Source organism: Sorex araneus, chromosome 1, assembly GCF_027595985.1.
Source record: "Sorex araneus isolate mSorAra2 chromosome 1, mSorAra2.pri, whole genome shotgun sequence".
Lineage (NCBI taxonomy): Eukaryota > Metazoa > Chordata > Mammalia > Eulipotyphla > Soricidae > Sorex > Sorex araneus.
In genome coordinates, this window is record NC_073302.1 from 398,907,558 (window position 1) to 398,930,173 (window position 22,616).

General features: G+C 35.9%; 1 protein-coding gene across 1 annotated transcript in view; it reads left to right on the forward strand.

The window, feature by feature from the left end:
• SEMA3C (semaphorin 3C) overlaps nt 1–22,616 on the forward strand; it is a 182,749-nt gene that overhangs the window by 22,437 nt on the left and 137,696 nt on the right. The gene's annotated exons all lie outside the window — the stretch shown is intronic.

Sequence of the window (22,616 nt, forward strand, 5' to 3'; positions counted from 1 at the left end):
AGGTGTGACATAAAAGATGCATTTGGAGACAAGTACAGTTTTGAAATATAAACATTGCCTTAAATTGGCTTAAAATATTATCTTTAATTTCATTGAGGGCATTTATCTTTCAGCTGGAAGGATTACAATTTTTTATCATGGTTAGAAACTGGTTTGGGAGGGAAGTTCAACAAGGCCAAGGAAGAAATTATTGTACTTAACCAAATTCTCCACGTTTCTGCAGTGATCCTTTTGATTGTGTTTTATTTTAACTTCAGTTTCCAGTAGGACTTTCGACTCTACAGAATCCCTAAAAATGTCTGAATAGTCAATGTACAAATGGCTTGCCAAATTATATCCAAATTCCCAGAGCATTTAAAATCTGACCTGAACCATCTATAGTGGTGGTGAATAATGGGAATACTGGGATTAGGGTTTTCTTTGTTTTGTAGATCAGTCTTTGCTTTTCTCTTGTTTGTAGTCCTCACTCTTATTGGTCCATTCTCCTTCTCCTCTTCTCTCCACTTCTTTCCCTTCATTCTCCCCTCCTTCTCACCTCTCATGCCTTCCCCTCCACTCTCCTCTCCTCTCCCTCTCTTTACCCCCTCCTCCCTCCCTTCTCCTCAGGTTCATTCTCTCTCTTCCATTACAAATCTGTTCCCTTACCTCTAACTTTAAAATGGAAATACAACATATATTTGGCCAAGAAAAAAATTACTTTTGATAAGAGTAAACCCAAATCTTTATAATTTTGTTTCTCAATTTTGGCTTGCACATTGGATTTATCTGGGATTTTTATAAAATATTGATGGGGGTGGCAGGGGCACAACCAGAAATTTACATCAGTGTCTCAAGGCATGGGATGTGAAAACTGGTGTTTTTTTTTTTTTATCACCTTGAAAAAGGTTACAAAACTTTCAGGTTTAAGTCTCAGTCATACAATGATCAAACACCCATCCTTTCACCAGTGCACATGTTCCACCACCAAGAACCCCAGTATACCTCACATCCCACCCCCCCCCCACCTGTGTAGCTGATGATTTTCACTTTATTTTCTCTTTACTTTGATTACATTCAATATTTCAACAGAAAACTCACTATTACTATTTGGAATTTCCCCCCAATAATCAGACTTCCAAAAAGGCATCATTAGATAATTTGTTTTCCATTGCTGAGAATGAAGAGCATATGAGGTAGCGCGGCCACAACTGCGGCCACACAATTTTGGATTTCTGGTATTTTAGTAATTAAGTTCAGAGGAATTTCTGCCAGACGTCCTGTCACTGCAAGCTCGTTCCTCCAGTTAGTGGGCTCTATAAGATGGTGGTGGGGCTGGAGCGATAGCACAGCGGGTAGGGCGTTTTCCTTGCACGCGGCCGACCCGAGTTCAAATCCCAGCATCCCATATGGTCCCCTGAGCACCGCCAGGGGTAATTCCTGAGTGCAGAGCCAGGAGTTAGCCCTGTGCATCGCCAGGTGTGACCCAAAGAGAGAAAAAAAAAAAAGAATATAAGATGGTGGTTGCCACACTGCCACCTCTGCCTGCAAAAGGAAAGGCCAAGAGAAAAACTTTTCCCCTCCAAGGGTGGCATGGGACCATAGCTCAGTTTGTAGTTTAGAGGCATTTCTGCAAGAAGCCGCTGGGTGCTGAAAGTAGTCAGTGGGCCTCCGGGATCATTTTCTTTTAGGAACGGAAGAGTCGTTCGTGTGCGGCCACTCAGGGTCTCATCTGGGCGGAGAGTGCGGAAAACTGGTGTTTTTGAAGTACTCCAGATGATTCCAGTCTGCAGTGGCACTTAAGAAATATGCCTGCAATCCCACAACTTTTCGTTTCTATTAGACAACATGGAATCACATGGAAATTCTTTCAACAACAAGAGAGAACTCTATTCAGTCTACTGCTCTAACAGTTTCCAGGACAGTTTTTTCTTGCTAAATATAAAAATGTATCTTCTTTACTCAATAACTGAGTATTTCAGTGCCAGAGAAATCATTAGGTAGCTTGATACAGCTTGACTGTGCATTTCAAGTGACAAGTACCCTTCACTTCTCTGTAAAATGTGAAGAGCCATTTAGTGTCATGGCCTAAAAAATTATGTTTTATTTTTTTCTTTCCTTCATTTTTGGAAGGTACTAAATATCAGATATCAGTGAAATTCTTTATAAATGAAACTATATATATAGTTTATATATATATATATATATATATATATATATATGAATGTATGTATTTTGGGCCAATCCTGATAGTGCTCAAGGCTTAGTCCTGGCTCTGCACACAGGGAGCACTCCTTGTGGGACTCAAGAGACCTAATGGGGTTCCCAGAATTAAACTCAGGTCAATCCCATGCAAGGAAAGTGCCCTAATGGCAGTGTTATCACTTTGACCCTCAAATTATTTCTTGGATTAAATAAAGGTTTATGAAATTGATACCTTCTCATAGACAATTTCATTTGTATGCCCTTTCTTACGTGTGGAGTAACAGAATCTCCAGAATGTAAGATTTGCATAGTGCTGGGGAGACTTGCAGTGGATAGAAATTATCAAAGATTTCTTTTCAGTAATAAAGAATATTTTGCCTTTGGCGGTACAAATGCATTTTTTTTTTTTTTGGCCATTTGCTTTCTTGCTTTATAAAGCTCATGGAGGCAGAGGAGTGGTTAGATGATACCCAGTGATACTCAGTGCTTATTTTTGGTTCTGTTTCTAGAGAAACTGCTAGTGTTGCACTGTGACTACATGTAGTGCCAGGGATTAAACTGGGGTTAGCGATGTTCGAGGCAAGCACCCGTAGCCTTATATGATCTCTCTGACCCCTGCCTTTTTAAATTATGAGTGATACATAGTCCATACTTGGTACCTGAAAATGAAGAATAAGTGATTGAATTATTACATATGCATTAGCAATTTTAGAATTCCGAACTAGAACAGGGAAAGGTAACAAACACAATACAATTTATTAAATATTTACAGCTCTGTATTACAGCCTCACAAGTTGCCAATGATTCAGAAAGTTTTTTCTTAATGCGTTCTAACCTTCTTATTAGTTAATTATCTTGATTTAGACTGCTATGTTTGCTATAATCCTACTGTGGTCTCACAAACAATAAAGACAAACGATGATGGTTCTCATTAGCTTATGAAATATATCAGTATGCTCAGGACATAAGAATTTCTGGAGAAAAATGATGTGCAGGGATTATGAAGTATTAAAACAAGCAATATTCACAAGTCAATAAGTGGAATACAAATTAAATAATTAAAAATGTCCGTGTTGGGTATGAAAGATATGGCATTTTGTTCATATTAAAATAACAAATTGTGAAAGGGATCTGTTTAACTTATAATCCACAATGTATATCTACTATGGGAAAATTCATAAAAAATTTGCTTTTTGGGGCAGATTATGGTGAAAATAAGATACCTATTTTGCTAGCTAAAGCAGCAAATGATATTGCAGGACATTGTGTGCTTTTAGAATATAACTTACATAAAATTAGTATTGTCTTTTAGTTTGTACAGATAAGTCATTGATTTGTTTTAATTGAAATATTCTGTCTAAATATCCATATCTAATTATATCTCTATATGTATGCATGTATATGTTGTGTGTATCTTTAAAAGAAATGTTTAGATTAAGTGAACTCTTTTTAGGACTTTGTAGCCAGTCTCACAAAATAATAGACAAAATAAAGTGATTAAAGAAATTACAAGTAAGGAAAAAACGCTTTAGATATTCCCAAGACTGAGTTACTGATACCTAATTTACTATAGTGAAGAATTCTAGTCCATGTATGTCAAAATGCAAACATCACAATCATACTTCCTCGAATGGGTAAAAAAAAATGCAGTGTTGACTGGAAATTGCTTCTGTAAAACGCTAACCTAATCATATAAGTTAACCATTTTAATAAATTGTAGTCAAAGGTAGTTTTTGCTTTTGATAGAATATTTTGCTGGTTTAATAGAACTTAAATTGTTATTGAATTCTTGCTTGACAGTTGGAAAATTTGTCAAACTTTCTTCTTACATCACATCTAATTTATTTCTGAAGTTTGTCAATTTAAATGAAATGAAACAAATTCCTTTCCTCAAGAGTCAAAACTGGGCTCCATTTTTATCACCTAATTATGACACTTAATTTATGACACAATGCACAAAATGAGGTGTAATGAAGCAGTGTTTCTCAATTTGTTTTTTAATCATTTGGGGACTATATCCCATCTCTTCTTTTCTAGAAAACATGCACTTAAACATAAATTATACATTTTCCATATTTAATTTTTGCTAAATAATGATGGAGGATTTATAGTGCAGTGTAATAACCTAGTTGTAAAATAACAATTTGTAATTTGTTATATGGAGAGACTTTATAGTTCATGGAAATTTTATAAATCAATAGTTAATGGGTCTTCCTGTTATCTCTGGTTTAAACTAAAATTGAAATATTTGTTCTATTTTGAGTCACTCTTCCTAAGGTAAATGTACACGAAAAGATGCCATTGGGGAGCACTTTTTATGAATTTAAAATCTTGCTTCATCACTTACTGGGCATGCATGTAACATAACAATTAATTTACCTAAATTTACCTAAAACTAATAACAGTTCCATTCATTTGATAGTATTTTGGATAGTATTTTAAATATTAAGTGAGGTAACATGCAAAAACAGCAATACTTGCCTCATAATAAAATATTATGATGATCAGATCAATTTATATTGTATACAGTGAAAAATTAAAAGATGACAAGGATAGACTCCATCCCTTTAATAAAGGTGTTGAGTTATGTATGTCAAGAAACATTAGTCTAAAAGCTGAGGGGTTTGAGTCCTGTAAAAAATATTCTTGCCATACATATTCAAAAATGAATCATCTCAGGCTAGGAGATAGTCAAAAGGTTTGAAATGCTTCCTTGAATGCAATGGGTCCCAAATTTGATCCCCAGCACCAGGTTACCACATGGTGCCACAGTTCCACCAGAGGTTGCCTTGGGCATCTTTAGCATTGCAGGGCCTGAACAGCATCGTATCAGGGGCCCAGGCACAGCCTGTAGGTTGAGCATGCATTCCTGTGAGTTGACTCCAGGTCCCATAGGCTCTGTGTGGGAGGCCCTCCAACCCCACTCTTAAAAATCAATTGACTGCTACACTCTAAGAATCAGGCATTTTTCAGTTGGTAATATATATTTCTTAATGTTCTTGAAAAGAATCAGACTCCTGCAAGGAGTGGTAGGGATGGAGTTTGTTATCTTCTAACATGGTTTCTTTTACTGATTTCTGCCTGTTACATTTCTCACGGGCATGGAGGGAATTGGTGTTTGGCATGGGGCATCATGACAGATAAAAAAATTCTATATAACGTAATAATAATAATGTTATGGTATAGAAATAATGCAGCTATTATAAATGATACCAAAGTAGGGGCTGGAGTGATAGCACAGCGGGTAGGGCATTTGCCCAGCACGCGGCCAACCCGGGTTCGAATCCCAGCATCCTATATGGTCCCCTGAACACTGCCAGCAGTAATTCCTGAGTGCATGAGCCAGGAATGACCCCTGTGCATTTCTGGGTGTGACCCAAAAAGGAAAAAAAATAATACCAAAGTAAAATATGATTTCTTTTGGAGTTCTGTAGAGGTTTGTTAAAATAATACAACTTAAAAACCAGGGTCAGAGAAATAATAGGGATTAAGGTGTTTGCCTTGCATATGTTGATCCTGGTAGAGATACCTGGCACCATATGGGCCCCTGAGCACAGAGCCAGGGATGGCCTCTGAATACCCTTTAGTATGGTCCAAACCCTCCTTTACCCCATATAAAAATTGTAAAATTATAATTCATATGTGAGAGACCCAGGTTCAATTTCTATCACTGCATGGTCCCCTGAGTACTACTAGCAGCAGTCTGCAGGTTCAAAGCTGGGAATAACCCCTGAGATATTGCCAGGTGTGGTCCATGAAATAAACAAAATGAAATTCTCTCAAAGAAGACATAGGTACAATTTTTAAAAAAGAATTAAAATAATAAAACAGTTCTTGTGTGCATATATGTTTATGATATCTGAACAAACTAATGCAAATGTTATGGTCTGAACAAACTAATGCAATTACTTTTGTTTCCATTCATTAAAATATTTGTTAATGAAACGCATTGAGAAAACAAAGCATGCAAGAATGATTATCTAGTGGAAAGAATCAGCAACACTTCTTTATAAATATATTTTCATCTATGCATATGTAAAACAGTATTCTGTAAAATTATTTAACCTACATTGGCAGACTTGCCTCTGAGGTAAAATGTATCTACTTACCTAATCAGTAGATCTTGTACTTTTGATGTCAAAAATCTTGTGGGGTGTCTGTGATGTAATAATGTGGGTTATTTGTTTGCATCCAATAGTGAGATGAAAACTTTTTATTAGCTCATTCCATTGAAAGTCTTACAAAAAAAATGCTACTGTTATGTGGATATAGCTGGTGTAAGAGAGTCCCTTTTACAAGTGCCCTGGTATTCGGTATTATTGTGGAAGTTTGATTCCCAAGTTTTTAAAATTATAGAACTGGTGTAATTTGGTTCTCTTCAAATATTTCTTAAAATTGCCAAACAATAATCATTACTAAGTATAATATATATATAATATCTTTACCTTAATGCATATAATAACTTATTTAATTTTAATCATTATGATATGTCTTTATATTTTGTTGTTGTATTTAGCGCTCAGCTTTACTTATCTATAATAATGATTTCACAATTAGTACTTTGATTATATATATTTATCCTGTAATCTTGGAAATAATTTAGGAAAAGTTAATCTTCTGAAAATGAGCAACATAGACTGCATCTAAATTCTCTCTTGTTATTTATGACAATTGGCAGGAGTTTTAGCAGCAGAAGTCAAACTGCAATTAAAGAAAAAATAGATACTTCTAAGTTCATGAAGAGTTTATAGAGTTTTGTTATGGATTCATTGTGTACTTATGCTCTAATAATTCTTTACTATCTTACTATGTTATCAGTTAATAAAGGCGTTATGTAATGAAATTTTTTAAATTAATGGACAAAACATTTCTTAGTCTAACAAAGTAGGTTTCTTCATTTTTATTTTATTTTGCTCTTTTTTGGCGGGAGGGAGCACAGCCAGAAGTGCTCAGAGGCTCTTTTCTCAGTGGATCATAATTCCCTGAGTTGCTTAGAGGATCGTGCAGGTGTTAGGGTTCAAACTGGGGTCTCCTACATGCAAAGTCTCTGCTTCAGCAAGTTGAGCTTACTCCAAGGCTCACTTCAGCATTCATCTTTAAACTCTAAATGCAACCTTGTGAAGTCATCCCTTTGAATTTCCATCATCAGTTTTCCCTAGCATCAAATCTTGCAACTAAAAGCTCCACACTGTTTCCTGTCATTTTTCCTCATCAAATTATTTTTCTGTTATCGAATTTTCAGTTTCTCTTTTCTACTCTCCACTCTTTTCCACCCTTACCTCTGAGCTTTCTTTTCTAAGCATGTGCCATGTTGTTTTCATGTATTTGTAAATGTTCTTCTGTGGTGTTCATGACGGGAGGCCAGAACGGTGCTGGGCAAGTAGATGAGTCTAAATCCTGTGGTCTGAGGCTCATCTATTTCGGGCTTTATTGGTGTCTCCAGTATTTCTCCAATTTCCCATTTAAGTGGTTTTCTTTGGAGATCTACTTATTCCATAAGGAACAAAACAAATAAATTGGGTTTTTTTAAATGACTTCTGGAGTGTTTTCTGTTTTACCATTTTGATGAATATTCTCAAATTTCCACTCCCTCATAGCTCTATTCACAGTGCCTTAACTTAGGAAAGAAAAATGAATGTTTTATTTGTTTAGCTCTGAATTTTACATCTGAATTTTAGTAATAACTCTTGATGAAATTAGAGGGAGGAGAAGTGAATATAGTTTGTATGTGTCAGTTTCTGTAGAGTTTCCCAGTCCCATACGCAGTAAGGGCCGCTTTCTTCAGGGCTGCCCTCACTACGCCTGTTATTGTCAAGCATTGTCTCATAAGTTTCCTTAATTGTGAGGTGGCAATACAAGATAGGAATAACAGTGGATGATGAATTTGGGGTACATAGTAGGAAAAGAGATGTTGGAAATCATTTGGAAGTAAAAGTCACAAGAAAGAAAGGCTTGACGGATGAAGATAGAGGTACACAATTTTGGCACAGAATGAGAAGACAGTAAGATGTAGACTAGTTGAGTGCAGAGTGATAGTGCAATGAGTAAATTGCTTACTTTGCCTGACCCGAGTTTGATCCCCAGCTGTGTATATGGTCCCCTGAGCCTAGCCTCTGAGAGCACAGTCCTGAGCACCCCTGTATGCCCCACCACTTCCCTTCCCAGTTGTAGACCAGTTGAGTCACAGCTTAGTAAGTACTTGAGTAGAGCCCAATAAACTCCTGGGAAAGTTATTTCTGCAATAATACCGATTAAGTTTGATGTCAGTTGATAAAGATCCTTTCAACTAAGTTGCTAACAATATTTCACCTGAAGTGCTAGTGTGTCACCACTACCTCTAAGTATTGCTAGACTAGTGTAAGTGGCTACTTTTTAAATCAGAAAAATGACTTTTTCTGACTTCCATTTTATTGTTAAAAAATATAGACCCTTTAATGAAATATGATCTTCATAGAAGGTACAAAAATGAGACCTAATTGAATGACATTTGAGGACTATGGCATGAGGAAGCATTAAAATAGGTGTGACGGTTAAAGTGCAGAAGGATTTTTTACTCTGAGCTGGATTTGATGTAAATGGTGATTCCAATAAACACCCAGAGACATTGCTTTATGTCCTTATTTGTATTGCTATTTGAAGTTATTTTTCAAGTTTATAATGCATCATTATTAAAAATTGATCAGCAAAATAAGTTTTTAAATACTGAGTTAATAAAAAGGCATGATCTATCTAAGTAAATTGAATATCAAGGAAATTAAAAAATCATACTATAATGTGAATTATAATACTCTATGCTAAAAGCAGTATGGACGCATTAGTATCAATATAAAAGCTTTCATTCACATTACTGTATTCTATGTGTTTTCTTTTTTATTTGCAAATATTGAGGGATGTATTAAAAACTTTGATTATGTCAACCTATCATCACGTGCCTAAAACCAGTTATTTTAAAGAAAAGCAAGAATGTAAAACTTTGAAAATGAGAATAGATTATCAACTTATTTATTGTAGATAAACTTTGATTTAGCCCTAAATAGAATCAAAACCTGAAATTTTTCGTGATTATAGTTATTTTAATAAATTAAGCAATTAGTAATTATAATTTTTAAGTATTTGCTGCAATTTTTTTACATATTTTATTATATAGTGTCCACTGGGATAAATCAATAGTAAAGAAATCAGGTCACTCTGGTTGAGTTACATGCCTTAGTTATTGAGACCTCCTTCTCTTGTGTGCATATTAAGAATTTAAATTTGTTTTATTTATCAGGAGTTAGAATATCTGAAGATATTTATCTAATGCCTTTAAGTTTGCCTCTTTGTTACTCTCGCATATATATTTTAAAACTGAAAGAACTGCTCTATCTGAACATTATATTCATGAACACTGCCCTATATTGTCAGTTTACATAGGGAGAACTAATGAGGCTAAAAAAGAAATAGTATCTGTTTTATTGGAAGTTTCTTAACAGTGAAACAGCTGGAAAAACAGAGTTAGCCGGCTGGCTTCCATTTTCCATTGCTGTCTGCCCTTTAAATTCAGAATTCCTCTTGTTCATAACCACATGCTCACCACACACAGACTCATTGGTTTGTTACTTTAAGCCACATGGTGATTAAGCACCATCAGTAAAGACAAGTTTAAGAAAAAAGTTAACTAAAATAAATGGAGCCTCCAAAAGAGAATGTGAATTTATGATGTGTGTGTGTGTGTGTGTGTGTGTGTTTGTGTGTGTGGCACACTGGAATAAATCAATTATAAAGAAATCGAAGTTACTCTGGTTGGGTTAGATATCATTAGAGATTGAAGTTTTTTTTATGTTATAGTCTTATTTTTAACAGTCTAAATGTAACCAAATACTAAGACTGGTGGTGAAGGGTGGTTAGAAAGTATATGCATCACATCTCTATTTTTAGAATCAGAATATTTTTGCTAAAAGAAAAATTAGAGACTACTTAATCTGGTTCTTTTAAAGATTACAATTGAGGCCCAAAGAGACTAAATATTTTGCACACTTGATAACATAACTAGACTTGGAAAAACTTCTTACTTATCTCTGGCATTCCCACGTAATCTTACTTTCTTCTCTCCCTGTCTATGTAAGGTGTGTATGGAGAAATTGAAATTCAGTGTAGGATTGATAAAAAGGGGATCAGAATGGAATTCAGTTGTTTTTTTAAAAGACTTAAACATAGAATGACAATTGAGGGCTGTGACGTGGGATCAGTTTTGTACCACAAACAAACAAAACTCGGTTGACTTATTGAAATACCTACCATTTTAACTTAGTATTTGAAAACAGAAGAAAGTGTTTGTAGTCAGCAGTCTCCAAAAGCCCTCTTAGTGCTAATTAGTTAAAATCAGGGAGCATTCTAATACCTCTTTATTGGATGCTAGTGATTTAAGGAAATTTGTGAATTTAGAATTTGTGAAAGAAATATAAATCTGTTGGTAAAGCATGCACCTATAACCTCCGTATTTCTGAAAAAATTCCATTAATTGTGATAGATGAGAAAAATACGTAATGTTTAATTTTGATGATATTCAATTAAAATAATAATGTGGCATAACTACACAACATAAAGAACAGTTTTGTATTCCACTATATTAGGGATCCAGAGGCCCTTTTCTATAAATTATACATAAATACATCAAATTCGCCATGCTTCCTCTCTTCTTCATTAGAGATCAGAGATCATAGCATTTAAATGTAGCAATGTAGCACTGTTGTCCTGTTGTTCATCAATTTGCTCAAGCGGGCACCAGTAACATCTCCATTGTGAGACTTGTTGTCACTGTTTTTGGCATATCCAAAAACTATGCCACAGGGAGCTTGCCAGGCTCTGCTGTGTGGGCAAGATACTCTTGGTAGCTTGCTGCGCTCTCCAAGAAGGATGGAGGAATCGGCCATGTACAAGGCGAACGAACGCCTACCCACTGTGCTACCACCCCTGTCCTGAGCATCAGTGTAGACATTAATTTCCCAGCTTGTTCTTTTTGAGACTGAGACACCATGTTATAGATTTATATCAATTATAGGGATTAGGATGAAACAGGAATGAAGAAACTAATCAGGCTAATGTGTTATACATACGCTGAGTCAAGTTTCCATGGCAAAGAAAAAAGTTGGAGTTCAAAGTTCAGCCTAGCCCAAAAGAAACCAGTGTAAATAAAACAAAGGAAAATGGATGACTAAGATTTTAAAACAAGCAGAAATTCAGTATCATATTTGCACTCCTTCTCAGTAATCATCCTCTGATGATGAAATTCAGACCTAAGAAGTTGCACAAAGTTGAAGCATGATGTAGACTTTCCTTTGCACCACCAATTCTTGGCTTCTAGTTTTCGATAAATAACATAAGAGTCTGAAATAACCAGTTAATTCCTTTTATTTCTTTGATATAAAATTATAAGTAATATTTTCCTGATAAAGCAATGAAAATTGGAGAAAAAGATCATGATACAAACACACATTCCAGTCTTTATTTCATTTAATTAATTAATTTTTAAATGAATCACCATGACGTACAGTTACTCACAGACTTGCGTGCTTATGTTTCAGTCATACAATGAGTGAGTACCCATCCCTCCACCAGTACCCATTCTCCACTTCCAATGATCCCAGTATCCCTCCTACCACCCACACCCCATCTTCCCCACCCTACCCCGCCTCTGTGGCAGGGCATTCCCATTTGCTTTCTCCCTCCATTTGGGTGTTGTGGTTTGCAATATAGGTATTGAGTGGCCATCATGTTCGGTCTATAGTCTACTTTCAGTTGGCATCTCCCATCCCGAGCGGGCCCTCCAAGCACCCTTTACTTGGTGGTCCCTTCTCTATCTGAGTTGCCTTTTCCCCCAGCATGTGAGGCTGGCTTCCAAGCCTTGGAACAATCCTCCTGGTACTCATCTTTAGTATTCTTGGGTGTTAGTCAACCATTCTATTATTTTATATTCCACAAATGAGTGCATTCCAGTCTTTAAATAAAGATAATGTTCTCCAAAGAGACTGATTAGTTGGTTATCTCAGTAGATGTATATCAAAGTATGTATGTCTGAATCTTAAGAGATTGAAAAAAATGCTTTCCAAATAAAATTTTTAGAGATTGTGCATTTCTGGAAAATAATTGGTATTCATTAATTCAAAAAATTAGATTGTCCTTTGGATTGTCTTTAAATATAAGATACTCTCTTGCTCTTTTACCCATTTCTCAAACCTTAAAGCAGATCATTTTTCATGGATCTCCTTTTAGATCATATCCATAATTATCTAGTAAGAGATCTGTACAGCACAGTTAATAACATCACTTTATACATTATTCTTTTATTATAGTATTGTAGAGAAGTAAACAATTCCAGCCAATATTGATTGAACAAAATATTATTTTAAGTCCTGCTTTCTTTATATATCATCTCATTTAAAGCAAAAAACAGAACAGATTTTTCTAATAACCTATTTATAATTTTTTCTGGATCATATAACAAGATAACCCCAACCTTAACCAAAACTGTCTTTAAGAATTATACATATAAAATTCTTTAAAAGTATCTTTACAACTCTTGAGGAAATATACGGCCTTGATATTAGAGTAATTGAGAAAGTATAACTAAAGAAGGAGCTCTCTAATAAAATTTTATAATCTTTAATGCCTCCTACTTATAATAGTATGTGTAATTTTTGACTACTAAAGATTGCAACATACTGCAAGATAAATATCAAGGCAACCTTAATTTTTAAAGCAATAATTTTCCCCCAAGCAAAAACAATAGAAACCAGTGATTTTTGTATGTAAACCTAAGAGTCTGTCATTATCCACAAAGTGATTTCAAAGTAGTATTTATAAATAAATTAGTTTATTTTTTTAACTATAATATAAATAGAAATATAACCTATGGTTTCTATTTAATTTGGGTATTTTTGTGGAAGTATTTTATTACAACAATATGTAGGTTTTCCATGTGCATTACTGTCAACATATGTACTATATTAAGTTCAAAACTTATAGTTTAATTCTTTCCACCGTATACTTATTCCTTTTGTTCTAGTTTACTACCCTTCTTCCCCCTGCCCTTCTGGTAGCTGTTGATTAGTCTGTTCAGATTTGTTTGATTGACTTCATCTCTTTGTTTTCTCTGCATAACACATATAAGTGAAATCAATTGGTGTTTGTCTTTCTACATTGGCTTACTTCACTTAAAATTTTCTCTAGTTCTGTTCATGTTGTTGCAAATGATGCTTTTCATCTAGTATATGAATCATACTCCATTGTGTGTATATTGTATATATATTATTTTATTTGCATAATATATTTTAATTTTTATATCATATTTGATTTGCCATTCAAAGGGCATATTTCCATTTCTTGGCTATTGTAAGTCATGCTTCAGTAAATGGGGTATTTTTGTGTTTTTAAGGTGAATAGTAAAATGTGGAATGACTACCATATGAAATATCTATTATCAATGCTTTGAAGACACTCCTTAGTTCTTTCCTTAACAGTTACACCAGTTTACATTCCCACAAACATTGTAAAATGGGTCTATTCTCTCCAACATTTGATATTTCTTATTGTTCAGATAATAGTCTCACATCTCTTAGGTGATATATTCATAGTTTTGATTTGCATTTTCCTAATAAAAAGAAACAATGAACATCTTTCCATGTGTGTCTGTTGGCTATCTGGGTCTCTTTGGAGGATTATCTATTTAGAGATTTTAACCTGTTTTTAATATGAATATATTTTTTAAAAATTTTATTTATTTTTATTTTTTAATTAGTGAACCACTATGAGGGTACAGTAACAGATTTACACATTTCATACTTGTGTTTCCCTCATACAATGTTCAAGCACCCATCCCTCCACCAGTGTCCATTCACCACCAGTGAACCCTCCCCCCCCAATCCCATCCCCAGCCCTCAGCCCCCCCGTCTGTGTCAGAGCATTCCCTTTTGTTCTCTCTCTTCTTTTGGGTGTTGAGGTCTGTAATAGGCGTATTGAGTGGCCATTGTGTTCAATCTATAGTCTACTTTCAGCACTCATCTCCCTTTCTGCGTGGGATCTCCAACCACATTTTACTTGGTCTTCCCTTCTCTATCTGAGCTACCTTTTTCCCCAGCATGTGAGACCAGCTTCCAAGCCATGGAGCCAACCTACTGGTACTTATTTCTACTATTCTTAGATATTAGTCTCCTACTCTGTTATTTTATATTCCACAGATGAGTGCATTCTTTCTGTGTCTGTCTCTCTCTTTCTGACTCATTTCACTTAGCATGATACTTTCCATGTTGATCCACTTATATGCAAAATTCATGACTTCATCTTTTCTAACAGGTTCATAGTATTCCATTGTATAGATGTACCAAAGTTTCTTTAACCAGTCATCTGTTCTCGGTCACTCAGGTTTTTTCCAGGTTCTGGCTATTGTAAACAGTGCTGCGATGAACATATAAGTGCAGATGTCATTTTGACTATACTTTTTTGCTTCTCCGGGATATATTCCCAGCAGTGGTATTGCTGGGTCAAATGGGAGCTCAATTTCTAACTTTTTGAGGAGCGTCCAAATTGTTTTCCAGAAGGGCTGAACCAGTCAGCATTCCCACAAACAGTGTAGAAGGGTCCCTTTCTCCACACATCTCCTCCAACAGCGGTTGCTTTTGTTCTTTTGGATGTGTGCCTTTCTGTCTGGTGTGAGGTGGTATTTCATAGTTGTTTAGATCTGCATCTCCCTGATGAATAGCGATGAAGAGCATTTTTTCATGTGCCTTTTGGCCATTCGTATCTCTTCTTTGGGAAAGTTTCCGTTCATTCCTTCGCCCCATTTTCTGATGGGGTTGGATGTTTTCTTCTTGTAGGGTTTAACCAGTGCCTTATATACCCTTGATATCAACCCCTTATCGGATGGGTATTGGGTGAATATCCTTTCCCATTCTGTAGATTGTCTTTCTATTCTGGTCACTGTATCTTTTGCAGTACAGAAGCTTCTTAGTTTAATATAGTCCCATTTGTTTATCTCTGTTTCCATTTGGTTGATCAGTTGTGTGTCATCTTTGAAGATATCTTTAGCTTCAATATTGCGGAGGGTTTTGCCGACTTTGTCTTCAGTGTACCTTATGGATTGTGGTCTGATGTTGAGGTCTTTAATCCATTTTGATCTGACTTTGGTGCAAGGTGTCCGGTCGAGATCTAAGACCCTCCTTTTGCATGTGGTTGTCCAGTTGTGCCAGCACCATTTGTTAAAGAGGCTTTCCTTGCTCCACTTCACATTTCTTGCCCCTTTATCAAAGATTAGATAATCATACATTTGGGGTTGTGTGTAGGGATATTCCACCCTGTTCCATTGGTCTGCAACTCTGCCTTTGTTCCGGTACCATGCTGTTTTAATTGTTACCACTTTGTAGTAAAGTTTAAGGTTAGGGAGGGTGATGCCTCCCATCATCTTTTTCCCGAGAATTGTTTTAGCTATCCATGGACATTTGTTCCATATGAATTTCAGGATAGCTTTATCCATTTCTTTGAAGTAGTTCATGGGTATCTTTATAGGGATCACATGATCACATTGAATCTGTATAATGCTTTGGGGAGTATTGCCATTTTGACAATGTTTATTCTCCCTATCCATGAGCAGTGGATATGTTTCCATTTCCTCATGTCCTCTTTTATTTCATGGAGTAGCATTATATAGTTTTCTTTGTAGAGGTCCTTTACTTCCTTAGTTAAGCTGATTCCGAGGTACTTGATTTTCTGGGGCACAACTGTGAATGGGATTGCTTTTTTCATGTCCCTTTCCTCTGTCTCATTGTTTGGGTATAGGAAGGCCATGGATTTTAGGGTATTAATTTTATAGCCTGCAACTTTACTGTAAAAGCCTATCGTTTCTAAGAGTTTCTTGGTAGAGTCTTCTCTCGATATATTATCATATCGTCTGCGAATAATGAAAGTTTGATTTTTCCCTTTCCTATCTGGATGCCCTTATTCTGAATATTTGTTTTTAATTGTTGAACTTTATCAGTATTTTGTGCGTATTTTGAATATCAACCCTTTGTTAAACATAAAATCTATAAATATCTTCTATTCAGTAGGATGTCTTTTTGTTAATTTTTTTCTTTTTTCTCAGTACAAAAGTTTTTCAGTTTGATGTGGAACTATTTATTTTTTGTTTGTTTATTTGATATTGGTTTAGGTTGTACACACAGATTTCTGATTTTGAGGAGTATACCACTATTTTCCTCATATTTTGATATCCTCAGTCTTACACTCAAGTCTTCAACCAATTTTGAATTAGTTTTTGAATCTGGTGTTAGTATTCTAGGTTACTTCTTTTGTTTGTAACTGTGTATGTTTCTCAGCATCAATCATGAGTGACATCTTAAGACATTTTCTTTTTTAACTCTGCAGAAGGTTAGTATCCCAAGTCTATGATAAGTACTTTGTAGAAGAGTTATAAGAAGAGGATAACATTTCTAGATGATCACTCCTGTTTGAATCACTGTCACTGTATCACAGTCACTGTCATCCCGTTGTTCATTGATTTACTCGAGTGGGTGCCAGTAATGTCTTCATTCATCCCAGCTCTGAGATTTTAGCAGCCTCTCCTTACTCATTTTTCCCAACGACTGGAGGCTCTTTTTCAGGGTCAGGGGAATGAGACCTATTATTATTTCTGTATTTGGCATATTGGATACACCACGGGGAGCTTGCCAGGCCCTTCCATGTTTATAATATTACTATCCTCAAATAATTCTATTCCATTCATATTTCAGGGGTCTTTGGACCAATAATATTCTGATTCCCAAACAAATATAGACAAAGCATTTTTTTTTTTTTACTTTTTGGGTTACACCCAGTGATGCACAGAGGTTACTCCTGGCTCAGTCACTTAGGAATTACTCTTGGTGGTGCTCAAGGGAACATATGGGATGTGGGGAACTGAACCCAGGCCAGCCATGTGCAAGGCAAATGCTCTACCCGCTGTACAATCACTCCACCCACCCAATCCCCCAACAAAGCAATTTTAAAGCAAATCTAAGGAAAATTCAATTTCAGAATATAAACAGTTTGAATCAGGTTTTATATATATATATATATATATATACATATATATATATATATATATATATATATGTGTGTGTGTGTGTGTGTGTGTGTGTGTGTGTGTGTGTGTATGGAAGCAGGCCTCACATAACATAAAGATTATATGTACATTTGTTTCCCAAATAAGCATACTAAAGTACAGTCATTCACAGGTCACACTGTAATAGTTTTGAGTCAATGTACCTTTGATGCATAGGCTATTTTATTGTTCTTGAGAGTTTTAGAGAAATTGCTGCTATGTTAACAATATCCTGTGGTGGCCTATGCCTGTATTTTTTTTAAGTTGCCGAGTATAAACTTTCTCTGTAGAGATATTTCTCTGACACTGAGATCTTGATTCTTCTTTGGTATTTTCATAACTTCATGAACTTTATAGTTTATCATGTGTCAAGCTAGTTGGAGAAAGTTCAGTCATCACTGAACGTGTGTACTTCAGTCTTCAGACCAACAGACTGAAAAAGTAGAAAGTATATATAATAAAATGACTCAGCCAAACCTAAAGTGAAAAGTAACTTTGGTCATTTTTGACTCTTTAGATTTGGTTGTTTAGAAGTGGTTTCCAAAGTTTGTTTTATCAAGTATCCTTTCAAGATTTTAAGCTTTCTGAACTTAATTTTTTAATTCACTTTCAATTTTGTGATTAATCTTTTTATTGAGCTTTTTGTTCAGTGTTGAAAAGGGTTCTGCATGTGTATGGGGTGATATCTTTGTAGCCAGAGAAGTCCAGTTCAGAAACTGTATCTATTTATCTGAAAACTGAAATATTCCTTTAGTAACTGCTGATATGGGCTAAGGTTTTCTAAAAGTAGATAAGGGAAGGTTTTCTTGTATCAGTTATGGGAGAGAGTAAAAGTAAAATAAGCTTTATTCCTTGTCACTGATTGAACCATGTTAAAGTTTTACTCAAAAGTGATAGCAATAAATGCAAAATAATTTATGTATTGAAAATGTGATGGATTTTATTGGACAATCGCCTAGATTGTGAAAGGCAACACTTTTTAGCCACATGTCAGTGCCTTCAATATGTTGGACTTCCAAAAACAAATGGTTTCTCTTAACACACATCTAATTTGACTCTATTATGCACATTTTAATTAGTTTTTCCAATTACAAGAACAATATACTACATATAAGAAAAGCAAACATCTGAAAACTGAATGATATGACTGCTAATTTGTCTTAAAGGTGCCAAAAGTACAATACAATTGTTCACCCACTTCCAACTCCATCTGGTTGCCTTGACTGTATCACTGTCACCCGAGCTTATCAATTTGCTGGAGCGGGCACCAGTAATGTCTCCATTGTGAGACATGTTGTTACTGTTTTGGACATATCAAATACGACATAGGTAGCTTGCCAGGCTTTGCCGTGAGGGCGGGATACTCTGGGTAGCTTGCAGGGCTCTCTGAGAGGGGCGGAGGAATTGAACTTGGATCAGCTGCGTGCAAGGCAAACACTCTACCCACTGGGCTATTGCTCCAGCCCAGGTTACCTTGACTAAATATTTTATTTGTAATTGTGTTATTTAAAACTGTCATAGGTAAAAAATACATTACTGGACTTTACTTCACAGGATACTACAAATTAATTGTTTTACTTTTTACAATGTATTATGTGTCATAGTTTCTGTCATTATATTTCTGCTTAAAATAAATATACCTGGGGCTGGAGCTATTGCACAAACTGGGTAGGGAGTTTGCCTTGCACGCAGCTGACCAGGGTAAAATTCACAGCATCCCACATGGTCCCCTGAGCACCACCAGGTGTAATTCCTTTCTTTTTTTTTTTTTGCTTTTTGGGTCACACTGGGCAATGTACAGGGGTTACTCCTGGCTCTGCACTCAGGAATTACCCCTGGTGGCGCTCAGGGGACCATACAGGATGCTGGGAATTGAATCTGCATTGGTCGCGTGCATGGCAAATGCCCTACCCGCTGTGCTATAGCTCCAACCCTGAGGTGTAATTTCTGAGTGCAGAGCCAGAAGTAACCCCTGAGAATCGCTGAGTGTGAACCAAAAAGCAAAAACAAACAAACAAACAAAAATAAAATAACTATACCTCTGAGACCAGTATGCTAAATCATGCTGAAGCTGGAGCAAGTGATTTGCATGCAGGAGGCTCAGATTCATTCATCAGCACTGTTTTGTCCCTTGAGCACTGCCAGAGTGATTACTGAGCACCAAGCTTTGAGTAGCATCTGAGTGCTACTGGTTATGGCCTCCCAAAAGCCACAAGTAAAAGAAAATTATTACATCTCTGCGCTAGGGATGTGGTTGCTTGGTAGAATCACAGTTCATTTAAATGAATTCTTGGATTTGATTCCCAGCACCAGAAAGCAAAGCAAAAGCCCTGTGACTATGCCATTAAAACATTATATTCTCTTAGAAAAGTATAAGTTACTTTGATCTGTATTTATTTTGAAATATATGTTTTACTAATAAATCATAATCACAAATGTATAACCGTACATATGTGAGAATATCTTTTGAAGATCAAAGTTTCATTTGGAAACTATATAATAAGAATTTTAACTTTATATGTGGCAATATAAGAAAGATGGAAATGATGCTTTATCAAGATGAAATAATACATTTTTTGCATAGTTGCTCTTGAGATAAAAGATTGTTGGTGATTATATGTAACAGAGTAAACAACATTAGTACTAGTAAATTTTAGACGCAAGTTAAAATTTAATATCATATTCATTTTAACTTAACCTTTTCTTCTCATCTGATGAAACTTGTCACTGTCACTGTCATCCTGTTGCTCATCGATTTGTTCGAGCGGGCACCAGTAACGTCTCTCATTGAGAGACTTATTGTTACTGTTTTTGGCATATCCCATACACACGGGTAGCTTGCCAGGCTCTACTGAGTGGGCTCAGTACTCTCGGTAGCTTGCCGGGCTCTCCAAGAGGGGTGGAGGAATCAAACTCGGGTCCGCCACATGAAAGGTGAATGCCCAACCGCTGTGCTATCACTCCAGCCCATTTAAAGATCTAAATGGCATTGATGGAATGGGAGAAAAATTAATCAATATTCAATATGTACAACAATCCTAATTTTTTAGCATGTCATAAAATATTTATAGTTGTATGTTGTTATTTATATGACTCAACTATATAAATTGGTGTGGCAGACTAGAATAAATGTACATATTTGGCACAGATTATAATAAGAAATTTGAACATATTTACTAAGACCTAGAATTTGGATCACTGTTAAACAAACAGATCCTGGTATTAATTTGCCATGGGGAAGCTTCAAAATTGCAAGTAAGCTTTTATGAAGTTTAACTTCTGATTAAAATACACATTCAGTCAAATCATTTTTATAAATGCATGGACATTTAAATATAAGCACATAGTATATGTTTGCAGCACAAATGTTATCTGAGAAGCACTTCGCCATATGCTACAAATAAAACAAATTGACAAAAGTAAAAAAAACATGATATGAGCAGTTATATTAATTTTTTGGCTGGTTTTAGGTAGCATCATCAACAGGAGATGCATTCACTTGTGATTGCCTGTTGTCCTATTTGAATTAGTTTGAATGGATAATGCGAGTGCACTGTAGACTCAGTGGAATCTTACCAAACACACAGCTGCTCAGAAGTCTCAAGAGGGACAACTGAAACTGAAAAATCAATGTCACCAGCAGGGTTGTTGTAATAGATGCTTAGCCCTGCAGACTTGTATAAACTAATGGCTCACAGGGCAATGACAAGACAGATGAAAGAACTGCACAGGCTGAATCACTAACCCGGGGACGTGCTCAAATGTATAAGTTCAGAGGCATCTATATAGAGATGCAGACTGAAGTAGATTTTACATATAACAAGTTTATATAATTGTAACAACCACCTTGAATTGACTTGTTTTCACAACTCTCATTATTAAAGCTATTACTTCAATAGCAACTGAATTCTGCTTTCAAGTAAATTCAAGAACACACTTTTTTTTTAAGGTAACTGTTGTATATGCAATTAACCTAAGGGCTCAAGAGGGAAGAATTGGGTGCCAGAGATGTATTGTAAGAGTTAGAATGCATAGCTTGCATGCACCTTGACTCTAGCTCAACCCTCAGAACCACCAGACAATATGGGCATCACAGGGTGTCATCCCTGTACCTCTTGTCCCTGGGAGCCTGTGCTCTGCTAGGGTGGTCCTGGTGGACCCTGACTCCCCAGAGCTCAAATAGCATCACATCCTCACATCCTAGCACTAAACCACCAGTTCAGTTTTCTGAGAATCTCTGGGAGTGACCTCCTGTTCCTGGGTACTGCTGGGGAGTCCTCCTCTCCAAATAAAGATGAGATTGAAATAAAAATCGAGTGAAAAATTGGAGAACACCTTTATTAAAACACAATGTCTGGAGACATAAAAAAATTATGTGTTTTAGGGGATGGAACGATAGCACAGCGTCTAGGGCATATGCCTTGCACGCAGGCAACCCTGGTTCGATTCTCAGCATTCCATGGTCCCCTGAGCACCGCCAGGAGTAATTCCTGAGTGCAGAGCCAGGAGTAACCTCTGTGCATTGCCAGGTGTGACCCAAAAAGAAAAAAAATATATGGTTTTTTTTTTTTCATATGTTCAGATCCTGGCTTTGCCCCTCAGAAACTTCATGTCTTAGGAGCAATATTTAGCCTCTTTGTGCCTCAAGTTTTTCTTTTTTAAAATTTATTCATTTACTTATTGAATCACCTGGAGATAGTTACAGAGCTATCATGAATGAGTTTCAGTCATACAATGATCGAACACGCAACCCATCACCAGTGTACCTTTCCCACTACCAATGTCACCACTATACCTCTCACCACCCCACACTACTCCACCCTCTGCCTCTATGGCAGGCACTTTTCTTGTTACTCTCTGTACTTTAGGGATTTATGGTTTGCAGTACAGATAGTGAGAGGCCATCATGTTTGGTCCTCTGTCTACTTTCAGCATACGTCTCCCATCTATTTGTAATCTATTTGTAAGATCTCTAAGAAATAAAATATAGGGGGAAATATTAAGTAATGAAATATTAAACAAGTTTAACTTACATAAGAGAGTCAGCTTCCTGGTCTGATTCTAATTAAAAATAAATGTTATTTCAAAATCTTAATCTTATGAAAGCTTGCATCTGAAATGGTTTAATGAAATAATACCTTTCACCCAACAGTGTGATATTTTACTTGTCCTTAGTGGTGACCCAGATTTCGTTAGAATGCTTCATTTTTTAAAGCCTCTAATCAGTGTTTTTTATTTATCTGCTGACCTTAGTGTTTATTATTCTCTAGTTTGTTACATAGTTTTCAACACAATCAACATATTATTGAAACCTGGTTTGTGATGT